Source organism: Crinia signifera, chromosome 1 (genome assembly GCF_055691185.1).
Source record: "Crinia signifera chromosome 1, ASM5569118v1, whole genome shotgun sequence".
Classification (NCBI taxonomy): Eukaryota; Metazoa; Chordata; class Amphibia; order Anura; family Myobatrachidae; genus Crinia; species Crinia signifera.
The window spans coordinates 381,223,090-381,237,592 of record NC_139217.1 but is presented as its reverse complement, the minus strand read 5'-3'; the positions used below and the strand labels follow the sequence as shown (position 1 = coordinate 381,237,592).

General features: G+C 44.0%; 1 protein-coding gene across 1 annotated transcript in view; it reads left to right on the top strand.

Annotated features, from left to right (window-relative positions):
* The window catches only part of TAOK3 (TAO kinase 3), a 212,988-nt gene that overhangs the window by 179,585 nt on the left and 18,900 nt on the right, over window positions 1-14,503 (top strand). The gene's annotated exons all lie outside the window — the stretch shown is intronic.

The following is a 14,503-nucleotide window of genomic DNA, read 5'->3' as shown; positions in this document are numbered from 1 at the left end:
CATGATCAATCAACCAGGAATATTAAGGGGTAGATTAGAGGTCTCTTGAAGATAGATAGAATGTTGCCCATAGTAGATTTTACTTCTTATTTATTCTAGAAGATAATAAATAGAATCGTGGTGGTTACTATGGGCAACATCCCATCTTCAATAGAACTCCCAACTTAGTAAATTTACCCTGAACTGCAGGTTTTCCATTTATCCTCATAGAATCCCAAATAAACTAATTAGTACCATCTGGAAATCTTTTTAAATGAGTTAGCCCCATAAGCAATGCACCTGTGCTTCAGCAAGGAAATAAGGAAAACATGCACTGTTAACCTGGACACATACTAATAGATAGATATATTGTTCATTCAGTGTAAATGGAGATCTATCTGTAGGTAGTGCATTGGTGGATGTGTACATCCAATGTGCATGAATGATGTCGCCGCAGACAAATAAGGTCGACACTACAGCATTGATATCGGCATGCCTGGCTGTGTGTACTGGCGACCTGCCTACGATCCGTACACTGATTGCAGAGACCTACATCACAGTTCTATGGAAGATTAAAAGCACTGCCCATTTGTGGCTACAGGACCGATACATTGGCCATTTGGTTTTAGATGAATGCATGCCCTCAGCGCACGCCGAAGTTCCCAGTTTCCCCCAGCAGCCAGAGTACAATTTTGCATTGTGCTGTATACCTCTTGTCACTTACTGTTATATTCTTCCTTTTGGCTGTGTGTTGTTGTGTAGGTCAAAATTTGTACTGTTGATCTATCATCTGTAGGAAATCTTGCTCTCTTCACATATGGGGGAATTAATTGAATACAATGTTGTTTAGCTCTTGGAATGTGCTTGGATCTATTCAGTGGATCGTGCAGGAATTCTAATAAACTAGTACTGCAGTGCTAGTTGCAGGCTTACTTCATGTGCTAATAGCATCGTGGACAGCTGTAAAGTCGTAAAATGCATTTTACAGCAATTAAACCCTCAGGCATTAGGCGCGGTAAACTGCATCTCCCTTGCTTCAGCGTTGGGCACAATATGGACAATTTAATAGCTGGGGGCACTCGTTGCTGACGCTTTATAACTTTGCATTCAATTGAATTTCTCCCATAAATACATGTAATATATAAGCTTCCATCTAGAAGGAGTTTGTACATCACATTTTTTAATATTCTGACAGCACTTTCCTTATAAAAAAACTGAAAGACTATTACAGATATTTACTATATATGGGACATATTAAATGATGTAGTACTAAGCAAAAGCCACACTATGTAATGTTCCCCAGGCAGCAAATGCATATACATGCACTACATGGCTTATATTTGTATACACCTAAAGAGAACACCCGTACAGTACGAGCTTGTTGAACATTTGATTCCAACCCCTGGTCATTTACGTGGAGCTGTGCCCACTGTGCTGCTCTAACAGCATCCATTCTTCAGAGAAGGCTGTCTAGTACATTTTGATACATGGCTGCAGGGATTTGCATCCATTCAGCCACAAGTGCATTAGCGAGGTCAGGGAATGATGTTAGGTGAGCAGGCATAGCTTGCAGTCAGCAGTCAAATCTATTGGAAAGGTGTGCAGTGCAGTTGAGGGCAGGCTGACCAAGTTATTCTATACCAAGCTGAGAAGTCCTTTGGTTTTATTTATGGTATCGCACCCCCTGCATGAGACATTGGGCCTGATTCATGTTTGTAATTAAAGCAAAAATAGCAAGTAACTCTGTCTGGAACATACAGTGTTACTATGCAAGGGAAACCAGTACATTTATATTTTTCTGTGCAGGGTAAATACTGGCTGCTTTTTTCATGTAGGCCTATTAGCTTTATCTTTTACTTTTTAATTTGGGTATTGAACACACCCCACTTGAATATAAATCTCTCTGCACCTGTTACCTCTGCCCCACCTGCAGTGCAACATGGTTTTGCACAGATAATTGCTTGTTAGATTTTTCTTTATACATGTGAATCAGGCCCACAAATGGATGCACACACATTGTCCAGATATTGTAATATTTCACTGTAACAAAAGGATCTATGGCAAACCATGAAAAAGAGCACCAGACCAGAATTCCTCTTTCACCAACATTTTAGTGTGCATTCAAGCAGAAACTGTTCTCCTTGCGTTTGCCAAACCTAGATAAGTTTATCAGTCTGCCAGTTGGAGAATTGGGATACATCATTCCATAGAACATCTTTTCCCTGCTCTGGAGTCCTATGGAGGGTTTGCTTTACATCATTCCAGTCAGCAGATGATATTGTGTATGGCGAGCGGAGGCTTGTATGCTGCTACTCTGCCATGGAAACCCAATCTATGAAGCTCGTTAACTGTTCTTGTATTTAAGCTGGTACCAGTGCAAGTTCAGCACTCTAGTTTATTGCAACCCGAGGACAGACAATTTTTACACAACGAGCTCTGCAAAACTGAAAGGTCCTATTCTGTGAGATTCCACACTGAGCTATATAAATATGAAATTGGCAAGGACAGTATTTAGAGGGGTGTCATGTACAGGGACAGCCCCACTGATGTTGCCAGTGTGACACCACTACTGGGGGCGTGTCCACTACATACAGAGGTGTTCGGCTTTCCTCAAGCTCTCTGGTTAATGTGAATAGATGCTGTGTGTGTGCACAGCACCTATTTACACAGCAGTCATGATGGACTGGTAGTTTGCATTTGCCCTTTAAAAATTGGGCAAGGCACAGCGCCCTGCTAAAATAGCCTAGCGTGAACACTAACAATATAGGGGCAGATTTATTAAGCATGGAAAAGTGATCTAGTGGCTGGTACTTTATCACTGGCCAATCAGCTCCTAACTGTCAAGTTAAAGGCTGGGTTTGAAAAATTAGTAAGGAGCTGATTAGTTGGGGATAAAGTACCAGCCATAAATCTGCCCCATGTTTACTGAGAAAAATGTTGTGTTCAGTACTTATTTCACTATCATTCATATGGGCTACTGAGGTCTTATAAACTTGGGGAATAGAGGGTATCTGGCATAACAGACAGGCGCATAACTTTTCTTCAACCAGGGTGTGCTGGCTCCTCCCCTCTACTTTCCCTTACTAGCCATTTTTAGAAAATGTGCCCTCAGGAGAGGATGCACACTCCTGGAGCCCCAGAGTTTTTCTTCAATTTATTTTAGTTTTATTATTTTCGGGTTGCTGTTTGGGCTTAACAGCTTCCCTGTGATGAGGGAAGCTGGGGGAAGGGACAGTTGCAGGCCTTAGTTAGGAACCGAACTGATCCCTGCTGCAGGTCCACCGACCTGAGAGGGTGCTGTTACCGCAGGCATTGCGCTGCAGCGAGCACACCCCAAGCTGCTACACACCCCTGGCTCAGCCTGAAAATGGGGTATGCCGGTTTTATGTGCGGCATAATGGAGATGTCGGCGTGGTGGCCCTGCACAGGGATCGCGCGCATCTGTTTTTACACTGCAGCCACGCCGACACACTGGATGCCAGGCATTGCCACTGGACCACCAGGGCATATACCGCTATGTGGGTAAATCTTTATTAAAAGGTTCCCAGGCACCAGTATAAATATTAGTATAGCCCTGCCGCCATTACAAGGGGCAGGGCTTAGCTCAGAGCGGGACCTGAGCGCGCCTGTACACTGCTTCCTGCTTCTTCTCATGCTGTGGGCGCCATTACAGCAGAGCAGAGATCACTCCTCAGCACAACCGTGGGAAGGAGAGATCAGTCAGCAGAGACAGCAAGTATAGCGCTTGATAGCACTTTAAGTGTGCAATACAGCCGCTTATAGCAGTACACCGTATTCATATATTGGTATCTGTACATTGAGACCGGTCTATCTAATCCGGTAGCCCAGGTTACAGGGTGCTGGTGTCCCCCATATACCTCTGAGTTCCCCCACTGCTAGTCAAGCATTTACACACTGTTATATCTGTATGAGATCATCTGCACATAGAATCAATTACTGTACATTCACTGCTTGTGTGTTCAGTGTGATTGCAGTGTGTTATAGGGGGTGTTATTTTCTCCAGCATGGAGAGAAAAATAACTTGTATGATTTGCAGCAACAAGTTTGCTCCAAGCTCTACATCACAGGTTTCCTGTGAGCAATGTATGTCACCACAGCTCAGACAATATATGTCTCCGCAGCTCAGTGGTGGTTCTCAGGCTGACTCCCAGGAACCCTCATGGGCTACTGGCATGAAAGCCATACTTGAGAATGTATCATCACAGCTGGCAACTAATACTTTGCAGACTAAGCAGGTACAGCAGGATTTAAAAGTTCTCCCAGCAAGGGTGGATATTCTTACACCCATGCCAGGGGTGTCCCGTAAACGGGCACTCGATGCCATTGCACCTGACTCCGATATAGGCGATGGCGACGCGGATGATGTTGTAGATTCACAGGCGTCACAAACTTGCATACAGGGCACTGAAAATTTGATCCTAGCTATTAGAGAGGTACTAGATTTACCTTTAAAGACACCGGCCCTGTGGCTGTGGCAATGGGTCGCTGACACAGACTCCAAACGCAGCGTAGAAAGCCTCCCCTTCTCTAGGGATAGGCTATTCGGGAGTGAGTTAGATTACTTAATATCAAAGGCTACAGCTGGTAAGTCCACCTTCCTCCCAGTCAGCTTCCACTCCGGTGAGACGCCCCTTTCGGACCTCCAAATTTAGACCTAATTCCAGAGGGGGCTCCAACGGCTTCTGCAACAAGAGACCGTAGCACAGGCGCAGCTGCGCCTAAGCCGGCCACATGACGGGTTCCTCCCACCTCGGGATATTCTCGCGGTGGGGGTTCGGCTGAAGTATTTCAGTCACATGTGGGATGCATCCTCCCTTGACCCTTGGGTCAGGGATATTATTTCACACGGTTACAAGCTGGAGTTCGAAAGACCACCCCCTCAAAGATATTTCCGGTCGGGACTCCCAGCAGCAGCGGAGGATCGCAGTATCCTCAGACCCGCTGTACAGAAGTTGGTGCAAGCACAGGTGATTATACCAGTGCCCCCTTCGGAAAGGAACAAGGGTTACTTTTCAAACCTATTTGTGGTTCCAAAACCAGAAGGGTCAGTACGACCCATCTTAAAATTAAAGTCCCTGAACCCCTATATGAATGTTTTTAAATTTCAAATGGAATCCCTGAGGGCAGTTATTGCAGGACTGGAAGAAGGAGAATACCTAGCATCCATCGACGTGAAGGAAGCATACCTTCACATACCGGTGTCTGCTCCACACCAGGCCTTCCTGAGATTTGCAATCCTGGACGAACAGTTCCAGTTCCAAGCCCTACCATTTGGACTTTTGACGGCCACATGAATCTTCACCAAAGTAATGGCGGAGATGATGTCCATGTTAAGGACTCAGGGGAGAAACATTATCCCATACTTGGGCGACCTGCTACTAAAAGCGGAGTCAGTTTCGAAGTTACTGGGGGCCATAGAGATGACCAGACGTCTTCTGTCAGGTCATGGATGGGTTCTGAATATACCCAAGTCTTCACTGATACCATCCCAACGTCTCCAGTTCTTGGGGATGGTTTTAGACACAGTGGAAAGAAGGGTGTTTCTCCCATTGGAGAAGATTGCTGCACTACAACAGCTGCTACTGGAAGTGCTGGCCCCGGAGAGAGTCTCGGTCTACCTGTGCATAAGGCTGATGGGAACTATGGTGGCCTCATTCGAGGCTCTCCAGTTCGGGAGATTCCACTCAAGGATATTCCAGTGGGACCTGTTAAGCAAGTGGTCGGGCTCACACATCCACATGCACAGGTTGATTCGCTTATCTGTAAAGGCAAGACAGTCACTGCAATGGTGGCTACATACACCAAATCTCCTTGCAGGGAGACATTTCGGGATCCAGGACTGGATCCTGCTAACTACAAATGCCAGCCTGCAAGGCTGGGGGGCGGCAACCCAGGGGATGTGGTTCCAAGGCCGATGGTCACCCCTGGAAGCACAGCTCCACATAAACAACTTGGAGCTGAGGGCAGTATACTATGCTCTTCTGGAGGCTCGCTCCCTCCTGGAACATCAGGCAATACAAGTCCAGTCGGACAATGCAACGACAGTTGCTTATATAAACCGCCAAGGAGGTAAGCAGAGCATGCATGCGAGAAGTCTTCAAGATTCTGGCTTGGACAGAGATGCATGCAGTGGCAATCTCTGCCATCTTCATTCCCGGGGTGGACAACTTGGAGGCGGACTTTCTCAGTCATCACGACCTTCACCCCAGGGAATTGGGATTACATCCTCAGGTGTTCGGAAGCATCGTAGATCTGTGGGGGCTCCCACAGATAGATATGATGGTCTCAAGGACCAACCACAAGGTGGAAAGTTATTGCTCAAAGACAAGGGATCCACAAGCAGAGGTGACAGATGCTCTGACTACGCAGTGGTAGTACGGACTGGTGTACCTGTTCCCGCCCCTTCCCTTTCTGGAGAGAGTGTTGCAGAGAATCAGACATCAAAGGGTGGAGGCAATCCTAATTGCACCGGATTGGCCCCAGAGAGCGTGGTACGCAAGTCTGCAAAACATGTTGGTAGAAGAACCATGGAGACTGCCTCTCAGAAGAGATCTTCTGGTGCAAGGCCCCTTAGTCTATCAGGACTTAGGGCGTCTTCGTTTAACGGCCTGGAGGTTGAGTGGAACATCTTAGCTCTAAAAGGATTTCATTCCTCGGTCATAAACACCATGACTCGGGCCAGGAAGGCAGTGACGGCGTCACACTACCACAAGATTTGGTGAAGATATGTGTCTTGGTGTGAGCACATGAATTTTCCGCCAGCGGACTTTAAATTGGACCGTTTTCTGCATTTCTTGCAGGTGGGCCTTGATAAAGGAATCTGGCTGGGGTCTTTAAAAGTTCAAGTGTCGGCCCTTTCTATCTTTTTCCAGAAAAAGTTAGCGGTTTTTCCGGAAGTCCAGACTTTCTTACAAGGAGTCGTGAGAATACAGCCTCCATTTGTAGCCCCGACAGCACCTTGGGACTCCCCCGACACACTTTATTAAGGGTCACCTAAAATATTTAGCAAGGTGGAAACCAGGATTATGGCTGTATCCAGTTAGCTGCAGTAATTTATACCCCTTTTAGACATACTACATTGGATTTTGAACACCGTAAAATACCGTGTTTTTTAAAATCCCTGGTCAATTGCAGGTGCACAGGCCCCAGGATTTTAGTCGACTAAAATCCCGAGAATAGCCTTTCAGATGAAAAATCCAGGGATGTCTGAAAGGGTTTTCACATAGCTACCGTCGGGTTTAACCAATTAGTCCCAATAAACCAATGTTATTCAGGATTAAACTTCAGGTGCCTCAGGCATCCAAAACATCATCTGCAATAAGCAGTTGCCGGAGACCCGCTTTTGTGCGTTATCGCATGGGTCCAGGAACTTATTCCATGTGTTATGACCAGAAAACAGGTAATTTACTGCACAAAATTCAGAAAGGCCCTTCTGAGATATATATATTTATTTATTTTTTTAAACCTGTATTGTGCACTCAATATTCTTAACGATGCCTACTCTACCGCATTGTTAATGACACTGAATTCCCCACCCCCAGGTTGTCCGAACATTGGTCATTTTTAGCTTTATAGCCAATGACTTTTATATGTTCAGCGGGTCCTGGTACCGTCACTAAATATTATTTACCAAATATCATTCAATATGTATGCTCAATACGTTAAGCTGCTGCCGATAACCATAACGATATGGACCGTGGTGCGGATCTTCTAGTGTGTACAGGGCTAGTGTCTATAACTGCCACATAACAGTGGAGGATGATCTGAATGTCTACAGTCTATAATATGTGCATTAATATCCTAATACATTTTGGGGTATATGATGATTATTATTGTGCTCTTTTGGATTCTGTGAAATATCCTTCCATTAGTATTTTGGGGCATGATTTGTTTTATTTGTATTATTTTGGGGGTATTATTATTGTTTATTCATATCATCATTAATGCAGTCAGCCTTGTACAAGAATGAGAATATTCTAGTTAAGGTTGATTTTAGATAAAATGACAAATTTATGAATTTTTTGTAACTTTCTTGTTAGATTGGCTATGTTTTAGAAGTATATTCTATTGTAAATGAAGAAGAGAAATGCTGCACTAGAGAGAATTAAATCCAGACACCTGTCTTGCTTGCTGCATTGGTGTTATGTGATGCATGTCTCTGCAGCTTTCATGCCCAGAAATTTAAACAAGAAGAACACCCTTCCCTATATGATAAATTATGGTTGTGAAACAAATACTCCACTCAGCAAAACTTGCCCACCCTATTATCCTGCTATCATAGGTGTCTTATGCACACGATGTTCAGAAATGGAGCAATCGGGCTCAGGCTGTTGTCATGGATACACTGAACCTGTCTCCCCACTCAGCTGTCAAACAGCTCTAAGACTTTACCATTCATCTGCAGTTTTAAGGGGGGTGATTTTTGCTGTTAGGTTTATGTTTTTATCATGATCATTGTAACATTGAAATGTTTTCAATTAACATCTGCTAATTAAGCACTGCAGTACTGCATTTAATTACTGACAAGTTCCTGTATTAATCACACATAAGATTGTATATAATCAATATTCCACCAACCTTGTTAGCCTTTATGATGCCAAATGTTACGGAAACAGTGTCTTTGGCTATAACAGCATAGAGTCTTGAGGATACAGTGGAATCACAACTGAAGTAATCAAATTGCATGTGCCATATATGCAAAGTTGACACTAAAAAGATACAGTACAGGTATATGTACATCTGTTGCTGATATGCCATACAGTCTGTACAATTTAGCTGGTTATATGTAGCGCACATTGCAAAAGAATGTACAATTGATTAAATGTCTTCATAGTACTTACAAATATTGTTGGTGTTAATCAGTCGATGGAAAACTCCATTTATAATGTGACTTCCTGTTTTGCATAAAACCTTTTGGGTTTGTAATTTCATTTTTTTTCTGTGTCCGACCAACAAACACAACCAAATGTACCAATGATTCGCCATACTCTCTTGCCACAGTCACGCAAAGCAAACCTTCTTGGCCCACCAGATCCTGTGAGATCCACTTGCACGAAGCACACTTTTTGCATGTTTTCCCTCCAAATTGCAGATTAGTTGCAGCGCAGTGCAACTAATCATGTTATAAGATTGCACTGATTTATACTCCTTTTACACCAAAATGCTGGGTCGCGCCCAGGTTTTTGGACCCAGCTTCAACCCGGGTGCGACCCAGCGTTTGTTACCTTTTACACCGGTCTGTCCTGGCAAATTTCACCTTCATGCGACACCTATCATTACCCCGGACCACAGTGCTGGGGGCAAGCCTAGCACCAAGGTAAGCTACTGGGCTGACCCTAGCCACCGTGCACCCCCCCCCCCCCAGCCACCATACGCGAAGTGAATAGATGCCACACACAGGCATCCATTCACCTCCTCCCTGCCTCAGCTGCTGTCTGCAGAGTACAGCAGTGGAGGTTGTGGCGCCCCCTGCCCAAACTGCGGTCTGGAGGTTGGGCTTCCCTCATTGATGTAAACCTGGGTAAAAGTCACATGTAAAGGGACATGGGTTAATCCCTTTCACAGCGCCGATCCGGGTCCATAATTAATCACAGCAGTCTCGTAAAGTGGTTTTGTTGTATCCCATTGCAATTTATAATGTAAATTCAGGTGAAAAAAACAAAGCTTAGAATTCTATACAAATGGAAATTTGTTTTTAATCAAGTAAAAACTTTTATAGCTTTTTAAAAAATTCACTATCCTAGGTTTTCTTTTCACAAAAACATCATTGCTTGGTAAAGCATAGCCAACATTTAACAGATTTCATGATAACTTGCCATCCATGAGCAGTGTTCTGTTTGGAGTAATGCCAGCACATGTATGTTTATCAATGTATTGCAGCAAAGGTAATAATAATCCCTACAAGCTTTAGACGCCCATCAATCAATCAGGGGTAGGATGGGAAACAACCAGTGCAGAAGATGAAACTTGCGGTGAGCAGGAGAAGAGGGACACAGGTGTAGCACTTAGTGGACTAATGAGACCACACTTACTTTAAGTTCCCTTCTCGTGTTCACGTAACAGTTTCTTTATAAAGACCACATTTCCTCAGGCATATGGAGAACAAGTGAAAACTTACTTTAAAATTCTGTCACGCGTACCCGTAACAGTTTCTTTAGGAACCGCACTCCAGGGTAGACGAAAACGGTTTATTCAGACATCCAACAAACATTAAAAAACAGCAAACAGCAAGGTGTTCCCCGATCCCTTCAATGAGCCAGGTGTTCTCTGTCCCGCTCTCAGCGATGCAGACGCTGAATCGGAAGGCTCTCGTCCGGGACCCGTCACAGGCACTTGCACGCAGACCTCTGGCGGGGGTACGCCAGCAGGTATCACGTCAACGCGTTTCGGAAAGAATTCCTTTTTCAAGACGTCTTGAAAAAGGAATTCTTTCCGAAATGCGTTGACGTGATACCTGCTGGCGTACCCCCGCCAGAGGTCTGCGTGCAAGTGCCTGTGCCGGGTCCCGGACGAGAGCCTTCCGATTCAGCGTCTGCAGCGCTGAGAGCGGGACAGAGAACACCTGGCTCATTGAAGGGATCGGGGAACACCTTGCTGTTTGCTGTTTTTTAATGTTTGTTGGATGTCTGAATAAACCGTTTTCGTCTACCCTGGAGTGCGGTTCCTAAAGAAACTGTTACGGGTACGCGTGACAGAATTTTAAAGTAAGTTTTCACTTGTTATCCATATGCCTGAGGAAGTGTGGTCTTTATAAAGAAACTGCTATGTGAACACGAGAAGGGAACTTAAAGTAAGTGTGGTCTCATTAGTCCACCAAGTGCTACACCTGTGTCCCACTTCTCCTGCTCACCGCAAGTTTCATCTTCTGCGCTGGTTGTTTCCCATCCTACCCCTGCTTGAATTTGTCTACATTGTTTGGAGGATTGATGGTCTCCAGGGAAACTTACCTAGCTGCAATCTCCGTTTAGCGCCAGTTGCAGATCACAAAATATTGTATAGCCCATCAATCAATGACAGACATCATGTACTTAAGGTGGCCATACACAGGTCTGAACTGTTGGAGGCAAAAGTCGGACTTGTTTTCCCCTTGAACTCCCCCGGCAGCTGCCTGGGAGGGCTACTACCGACTTGGCACTTGATGTGCCATTTTTTATATGTGATAAATTGCATGCGATTTATTGCATGTAAAAGGATGCCGGGGGAGTCCAAAGGAAATAGGATACGATAAGCCACTGATGGTCCGATTCAGATTTATCTTGTGTGCTGCACATAAGAGCTCCAGGCTCCGATCCGATGCACATGGGAACACGCATCGGAACGAACTTGATGTAAAACACCTACCATTTTAGCCGATTTCACCCAATAGATCACCCTGCTCCGTCAGAATCGGGTGAAACCAGCCCAATACCGGACCTGTGTATGGGCACCTCTCTCTCTCTCTCTCTCTCTCTCTCTCTCTCTCTCTCTCTCTCTCTCTCTCTCTCTCTCTCTCTCTCTCAAACAAACCATAGGCAACCTGATACACTTCAGGAGCTGCATGATAACCATTTAACTTTCAAATATGCTTCACATTACACTTCTTCGCTGTAAATTGTTGAACATAATTATCCCTTTTTTCAACACCTTACAGAGGTGCATATTAAAAGGACATACTAAACAGGAAATAAGTGCTTAAAATTATGATACATAATATGCCCTGTTTAATTAGAATCAAAAAACTAAACTTAGGGGGGGGGGGTTCAATCCATGTTTTAGGATTTTATAGATTTTAAAATGTACATTTTAGGAATTTATAACTTTTAGATAGAAAATGCAACAAATTCTGTTTGAAACACAGTGTTTTTATTACAGATGTGTCCTTTTACTGCATTGCAACATTTGCTTACATATTGCTGTATTTGCAGCAGCAGCTTTCCCATATAAGTGAACGTATCAGTGGTGCATGCATATGCTTGAACCTGTGAATCTCCGCAACCGGCAGTTGTGCTGCATTTACGCAGCAAGGCTGTAGCAAGACACATCATTCCACACACTTCATAGTATGATTATGTAGGTTTTTTTATTGAGTCTTTATATGATGTTTGTTTTGATAATGTCATAAAATATAATTAGTGTCACATTTTTTACATATATGTAGCTTAGACACATTACGTTACATACAAAACAACCCCAGAACTAACAAAACTCATTCACGAGTCTGAATTCTTGAGCCCTTAGCTTTTAATCCCAAATTTAAAACACAACCACACATATACAGTATCCCTTATACTTTACTTAACCCACTAACTTTTCCTTACTAACACTGTTTACAGCTCATGCCCCTTGCTCAATAACATCTACTATTTTTACTTATTCCATTCGGGAATCCAATTTACTTCAGAATTCTACTTATCGCAACCCAGAACCTACCTACAATCGGACATTGCCACAGTAAATGCCAAATCGTGCTGTATCCTCCATATTTTGGACATTTATCTGTCTAGGAGCCGGCAAACTTTTTAGTCTTGCTGGAGTTATATAGATCCTATGTAATATATTAAATTGTATCTTCATTGAATTGTTGGTACATTTATGATTCCCATACGCTATAATTAAAGAGCAAGAACGGTCCAGGTCTTGGGTATAATTTATATAGATATAACTGTGGTCCCGGCACTCACGGCTTCAATGACTGTGTAATGCATAAAGCTTTGCAGAGAGGTCGGAAGTTTTAGAAGGAAAAGGACTTTGTTACAGTGTTGTGAAGCAGCAGGTGTGAAATCCTGTAAACTGAAGTGAGAGCAGTTGGCGGTTGTTGGCTGAGTAAATAGGATGGGCGCAATTATGTAGGTGGTGTGTCAGAGGATAGCATTGGGTAATAATTTATATGAGCGGAATGAGGGGTTTGAACACTTTAGATAAGAGCCCCTGTAGTGTCTGAAATATAGATTGATTTATTAACAGTTTCTTATATAGCGCACACATATTCCGCAGCGCTTTACAGAGAATATTTGAACATTCACATCAGTCCCTGCCCCAGTGGAGCTTGCAATCTATGTTCCCTACCACATGTACACGCACACAGACATTCTAGGGTTACTTTTGTTGGGAGCCAATTAGCCTACCAGTATATTTTTGGATTGTGGGAGGAAACCGGAGTACCCAGAGGAATCCCACGCAAGTACGGGAAGAATATACAAACTCCACACCTTTAGAGCCATGGTGGAAATTGAACCCAATTCCGGCGGTAATTCTAACCATTACACCATGAACAGAAAGATGATATATACAGCAGCACTCACAATTAATTATTATGGAGAGAAGTGGGAGTCAGGATAATTGGAGATTGCAATCGTCCAATCAAGAGACCGTGATTAGATGTGTGTCTTCATTGTGTCCAGTATAACATAGTAAAGTGGGATAGTGAAAAAGTTGCCCATAATAAATAATTTATGCCCCTTTCAGACCGCACTTTAAAAACGGTATATTGCCGTTTTTTTACCGTTTTAAAACGGTAATGTGTGCGGTCTGAAAGGTGCAGGACCACTTAACCGGTTAGAAAAAAACGTTTTTTCTAACCGGTTAAAATGCAGGGTCCTACCCGTTTCAGAACCGGTATTTTAGGCTCAAAATCGGTTCTGAAACGGTATTTAGGACCCAGCCAATGAGCTGGGTCCTAAATTCAGCACAGTGAATACTTAATGAGCGCTCATTAAGTATTCACAGCACTGGAGCCCCCCCCCCGCGCGTCGACACCCCCCGCGCGCTCTCCGTTGTGGTTCCCGGCACTGCAGCTCAGTATGCTCGGAAAGCACTTATGAAAAAAGTGTCTTTCAGAAAATGGCTGCCCCCATACGAAAGACAGTTTTTTTAAACAGGGTTTCCTATGGGGCAGCCATTTTCTGGAAGACACTTTTTTCATAAGTGCTTTCCGAGCATACTGAGCTGCAGTGCCGGGATCCACAACGGAGGTACCGGCACGGGGTAAGTCGACACGGGGGGGCGTCAACATGCGCGGGGGCGTCGACACGCGCGAGGGGGGAGCTGCACGGAGGGGAGGGCTGAAGGCTGCACTGGCTTTGACCCTGTATTTGGAAAGTTTCCAAAAACGGGTCTGCCAGTGTCAAAAAATCGGCACTTAAACGGTAATATACCGTTTAAGTGCTGCGGTGTGAAAGGGGTTTTATCTGGCAGACCCGTTTTTGGAAACGTTTCCAAATACAGGGTCAAAGCCAGAGATGCGGTCTGAAAGCAGCATTAGCTAGTAGCTGATTGATTACGAAGTGCTTTCTATAAAATGATAGACTTGGTTGATATGGGCAATATCTTTAGAAGACTTAATATACCTCAGCCAATGGGACTAATCCTAAAAATATTTCTAAGATGAACGAGGGTTTGAAGAAGTGTACTTTGGAGGCTGGAAGGACAAGGATATCATTCTTATTGTTTGTACACACGGTGAGATTCCCTTGCTATGCAATATTTGCTAACTCTGTACTATTTACATACAATTCATGCAATCTAC